Raw genomic sequence first — 5516 nt, 5'->3', positions numbered from 1 at the left:
AGGAGAAGAAATGAGGGAAAAGAAAATATCAGCAGCGCTTGGTGAAGGCAATCCTGTACAACAGGCGCTAAGGGTAACTTGAGAGTAAAGAAGACCTGATGGAAGTTGAATATTTACCATTAGAGTAGCATGAGAGCCTTTAGTTTCTTGGTGGTTGGTGCATGGAATCTAGTTGCCAGACATTGAGTAAGGAAGACTAAAGGAGAATGGATGCATTTGAATTGTGGTGCTGGTGAAGAATATTGAAAGTATGAAGGACTTCCAAAAGAACAAACACATCTTTCTTGGAAGAAGTCCCGCCAGAATGCTCCTTGCAAGCACGGATAGTGAGAGACTTAGTCTCACCTTCGTGTGCTCATGTTATCTGGATAGACCAGTCCATGGTGGATAAAGTAGATGGGCGGGGCAAAAGAGGAAGACCTTCGATGAGACGGATTGACCCAGTAGCTGTAACAGCGGGCTCAAACAGAGGAACAATGGTGAGGCTCGTACCGGACTGGGTGGTTTTGTACTTAAGGTCACTATGCTTCAGAACGGAACATCAAGGGTACCTGATGGCAACAGCATACTATGAGAACAGACCAAATGGCTCCTTGTCCTTTCAGAATTTCTCCTTTTCCATCCTGCTCTTGACCTGAAACAACTACATGGCTCCCTTCACCCCATTCTCCTTTCTTTGTGTTTCCTTGTTTCCTCTCTTGCTAATCAATTTCCCTATTCCCCCTTTTACTGCTGGTCCCACAAGAACACATCATTAATTGAAACTTGTAAGCATATTTAAACAGCCAAAGCTAACATAATTAACTGAAATTCTTCTTTTTTTTTTTCACTGGAAAAGAAGTCTTTATTCTGATCCCACCAGCTGTACCATCTGTTATGCGCCTTCCTCTTTGGCAATCCGGTCTTTCTTGAGTGGTCCCATGAAAGCTTTTTTCACTTCCACGGTCTGGAAACGGCCATGGCCAAACTTGGAGGTGGTGTCGATGAACAAGGTCGATCTTCTCCAGGGCACGGCGCTTGGTCTGCACCAGCAGGGACTTGCGCAGAGTGAGCACTCGCTTCTTGGTGCCCACCACACAGCCCTTCAGCATGACAAAGTCATTGGTCACCTCCCCATAGTGGACAAAGCCGCCCAGGGGGTTGATGCTCTTGTCAGAGAGATCGTAGTCGGTGGAGGCGTTGTTCTTGATAAGCTTGCCGTCCTTGATGAGGTAGCCCTGGCCGATCTTGTAGATCTTCTTGTTGATCTCTGTGCAGTGGTGGTAGCCTTTCTGCCCAGCGCGGGCCACCGAGAAGGCCACGCGGGCGGGATGCCAGGCTCCGATACAAGCCACCTTGCGCAACCCTCGGTGGGTCTTTCGGGGCAGCTTCTTGGTGTGCCAACGACTGGTGACCCCTTTGTAGCCTTTGCCCTTGGTCACCCCGATGACGTCGATCATTTCGTCCTGCCCAAACACCTGGTTCACTGGCACCTGCTGCTCCAGCTTCTCTCGGGCCCAGTCCAGCTTCTCAGCCACGGAGCCCCCGTTCACCTGCATCTCCGTCAGGTGCGCCTTCTCCTGGCGCAGGGGGAGCAGGCGCGTCTGGGTGTGGGTGATGGCACGCATGACCGGGCAGGACTTCTTCATGCTGCTAAAGTCTTTCTCGAGCTGCTTCTTACCCTCGTCATCCTGCCACTTTTTGCAGTACTTGGTGAAAGCCTTCTTCTTCGACTTGTGCCGGTTCTTGTAGAACCGCCGCTTGCACTCGTCGTCACTGATGTGTTCCGCAAAGACCGTCTTGAAGGTCCGGAGCCCGCGAGGTGTCTCCACATAGCCCACGATGCCCACCACCACCATGGGAGGGGTCTCCATGATGGTCACGGCCTCCACCACTTCCTTCTTGTTCACCTTGGAGCCTGGCCTGTCGACCTCGCGCACAATGTGGGTCATGCCGGCCTTGTAGCCCAGGAAGGCCGTCAGGTGGACCGGCTTGGAGGTGTCATCCTTGGGGAAGCTCTTCACCTTCCCGCCGTGCCAGCTGCGGTGCTTCCGAGGCAGGAAGCCCAGAGACCCATGCTGGGGCGCCGAGAACTTCCGGTGCGACATCACGTCGTCGATCCCCGCTGGTAGAGCAACTGAAATTCTTAAGAACAGTTAAACAGCCAAAGTAAACATATATTTTAATAAAAGCCTTTAAAATTATAATTAGTCGTTACTACTTAATTACAAACTTGCCAAGAAGCAGCCTTCAAAAGGCATTCCTATTATTACCCAGTCCTATTTACGAGGCTTTTATTTGTAAGAAAGTGATATAAGACCACTTATTGACACTTAAAATTGGTACTTAAAACTTTTTTTAAAAGGGAAGGAATGTGAAGCGTGATCAGCATTTTATTTATGTTCAATCAGCAGGCCACCTTGGCTTAAGTATTTTGTGCTCTACTGTTTGAAATTGTTAGTGTCACTTTGAAAATGGACGTTTCCAAGCAACTAGTGGTCTATCCATAAGGTTGTAATTATATAGATAGAAAATTAGCACAGGTAAATAAGCCTGATCCTTGAGTGGTGCTAACACACTACTGCTAATTGAAAGGGTGGAGGTTCAAGACCACCCAGAGGCACTGAAGAAGAAAGTCCTGGCGACTCACTTTCAAATCAGTCAGCGCTGACGTCACTGCAGAGCACAGGCCTGCTTTGACCCACGGGGAGCTGATTCAACAACAACTGGCGAACTTGATCAATCTGAAGCGATCGAGTGATTGGAAAATTGCCTTATGTTTGGTGAAATTAACCATAGGGGTTTTTAACTTTAAACCTAGGGAGTTAATTATGTTTGTTGAAATTATTCATAGCACATATATTTCTATATAAAATAACCAGATATCACCTTTTCCCCCCCCATAGGTGCCATTAAACTCTAAAAACGACAGCAAGAAATCTCCCAACACCCTCACCATCTTGTTACTAAATGGTCTTTAGACAATTATCTTGGAACAAACCAGAAAGCAGAAAACAATAGCTTACTGCCAGAATCAGAATTTTTTGGCACGCCATTAGAGTAGAAGGATGTACTCTCCAATTTCAATATCTTGGCTGGTATTGATTTTTAAGAGTTCATATCCGTAGACAGGATGGTTGAATTCTTATGAATCGACTAGGGTTGGGTTAGAAAGGAAACCACTTAGAACAAATGAAGGAAGCCATGAACCTCTGGCATGGTTGCATAATAACCTTCCTTCAGTCCTCCAGTCTTCAATATGGTCGGGAGTCACTCAAATTCTAATCATATAAAGTGAGAATTTATAAGCTTTGATTAACAAAAACTAATACAGCAGTAACAAATTGGTGGAATATGCAGGCAAAGAGAAGAGAAAAATCTGTTTTTAATCATTTTTATAAAGAAATAACTATTATAGGAAGCAAGCTTGTGAAAGGACAAATATATATTTTTTATATAAAGTTCAAGGTGAAGCTTTAAGTGAGAAATTTGATTATGGGAAACTTGTCATATATATATTTGTATACTAGCATTTCTAATACTGACAACAAAAGAGGGCGGTGGGGGGAGGAATCCATTCTCTGAAATCTGGAAAACTCTGCATTTGAGTTTTGCCAGCATTTAGTCTAAAGGATCCCAAGAGATGGCAGATACCACAGTCGGAGTCAATAGTTCTAAGAGGTTGCTTCTTAAATACCCTCAAAACAGAAGACTAATCTAAAATAGTACACATATAGGCAACCTGTAATCTTAGAAACTGTGTACCTTCATAACCAAGTGATATAATATTAGAAAAACATTGGGAATTAATTAGGAACTCTAAGAGTCTGAAAGGAAATCTTTGTTAACGCTCTCCAACTTTGGTCTGGTGAGAGCTTGCTGTCATTCTGTTCACTGACAGAAGAGGCCTTCTACCAAAGGAGGTTTCATCTGCACAACCAAGTAATAGAACAACTTCTTAATTTCAGTTTTCTTTTTAAACCCTGAGTCTATACTTCCTGACCCAAACTGTAATACACATTTTGTTTTCCAACTCAGCCTTTCTTAGAAATTAGCGAACATTCCAGATTGCTTTACAAGTCTACGTTTAGTGATAACTAAACAGCTGGAACTCAGGAGTCATTCATCATTGTCGAATGAGACTGAGTAAGTCAGTCCATCAGAATCTACTTGATTGTTAAACCAGTGAACGTGAACTCTTAGTCATGCTGAACTGTAGTTGGTAAAAATTTTAATGAAAGATGTAAATGCCCTGAGAGTTTTCATCTAAACCAAACAAAACCTCCAAACTCTGCCAAATGTTATTTTTAGCAATATTTAACTGCAGCTAAAAATCATTATTCTTTCATTATAACCTAAAAGAAGCATTCATGAAATCTTGTTATGTCTATATTTCATCTTTTTTTTTAAAATGCAACATGACACTAATTAAAACTGTGTTAAGGTTCGTCACTGCTGAAGCTGAGTAATGGAGACATGGAGAGTTCCTGCCACTGCTCTCTTTTGTGACTGCCTGAAAATTCCATAGTAGGAAGTAAAATTGAAACCAATATGAAAACTCCCCCGAGGCTTCACATTCATCTTCAAAGAACTTTCTAAAATGAGGTAGATACGATTTGTTCTCTGCCTGGACTTTCAGTGTGTCTCCACAACAAGCAAGCCTCCAGCTCAAGTTACTTGGGCAGGGCTATCAAGTGTCCACCAGCGTGGCCACTCCGAGTTTCTTTGCCAGGATGCACTATATTTGGATCTATGGCTAACAGTTGATACTTTAGCCCAAGTTGTAATGACTAACTCGTATCTTTTCTAAGAGGGATTGACGCTAGCTTGGTCACTGCTGGTCATGTAAGAATATCTATGAAATAGCATTCTGGTTTTCTTGGGAATATTTCTGTCCTCTTCTAAAAAAGCTACTCCATGTACTGCAAGGTCTCAGGACCTCTCCTGCTCAGCATTATAGACCCTGCTTCCCTTTTTCCAGGAACACCTTAATGTTCAGGCTTTCCTTTCTCAATAGTGACAGGTTGATGTGATGGTCACTAGGAGCCCAGGAGGTGTGGCGGCTATGCACTGGGCTGCGCTCCCCATGGTTGGAAACCACCAGCAGCTCCGAAAGAGAAAGAAGACTGGGCTTTCTACTTGTCAGCGAATCTGGCATGATAGATATTAAGGAAGCTTGTGATGTTCTTAAATCCCCCCGCCCAAAGATTAAATACTGCTTAGTGATGTTCATCTATCATCCAAATAAATTTCATTAAAGGGAATATTTACTTGATGTTGATTTGGAAAATGTGTTCTAAGACATCATCAAGACTGATTTGTTGTTGGTAGGTGCCATGGAGAGTGATTTTGGTGGATCTGTATCAGGTTAGGGTGTTGTTGTTAGATGACATTGAGTCAGTCAGTTCCCACTAATAGCACCCCATGCACAACAGAACGCAACACCTCCGGTCCTGTACCACCTTCACAATTGTTCTTCTTTTGAGCCCATTGTTGTAGTCACTGCATCAACACTTCTCCTCAAGGGTCTTCCAGGT

The 5516-nt window shown here is 43.7% G+C and overlaps 1 pseudogene; it reads right to left on the bottom strand.

Moving 5' to 3' along the window:
* Positions 1–810: 810 nt before the first annotated feature.
* LOC142443550 (large ribosomal subunit protein uL3 pseudogene) lies at positions 811–2091 on the bottom strand (annotated as a pseudogene).
* Between the last annotated feature and the right edge of the window lie 3425 nt (positions 2092–5516).

This window comes from Tenrec ecaudatus, chromosome 3, assembly GCF_050624435.1.
Source record: "Tenrec ecaudatus isolate mTenEca1 chromosome 3, mTenEca1.hap1, whole genome shotgun sequence".
Lineage (NCBI taxonomy): Eukaryota > Metazoa > Chordata > Mammalia > Afrosoricida > Tenrecidae > Tenrec > Tenrec ecaudatus.
This window is presented reverse-complemented; position numbering and strand designations above follow the sequence as displayed.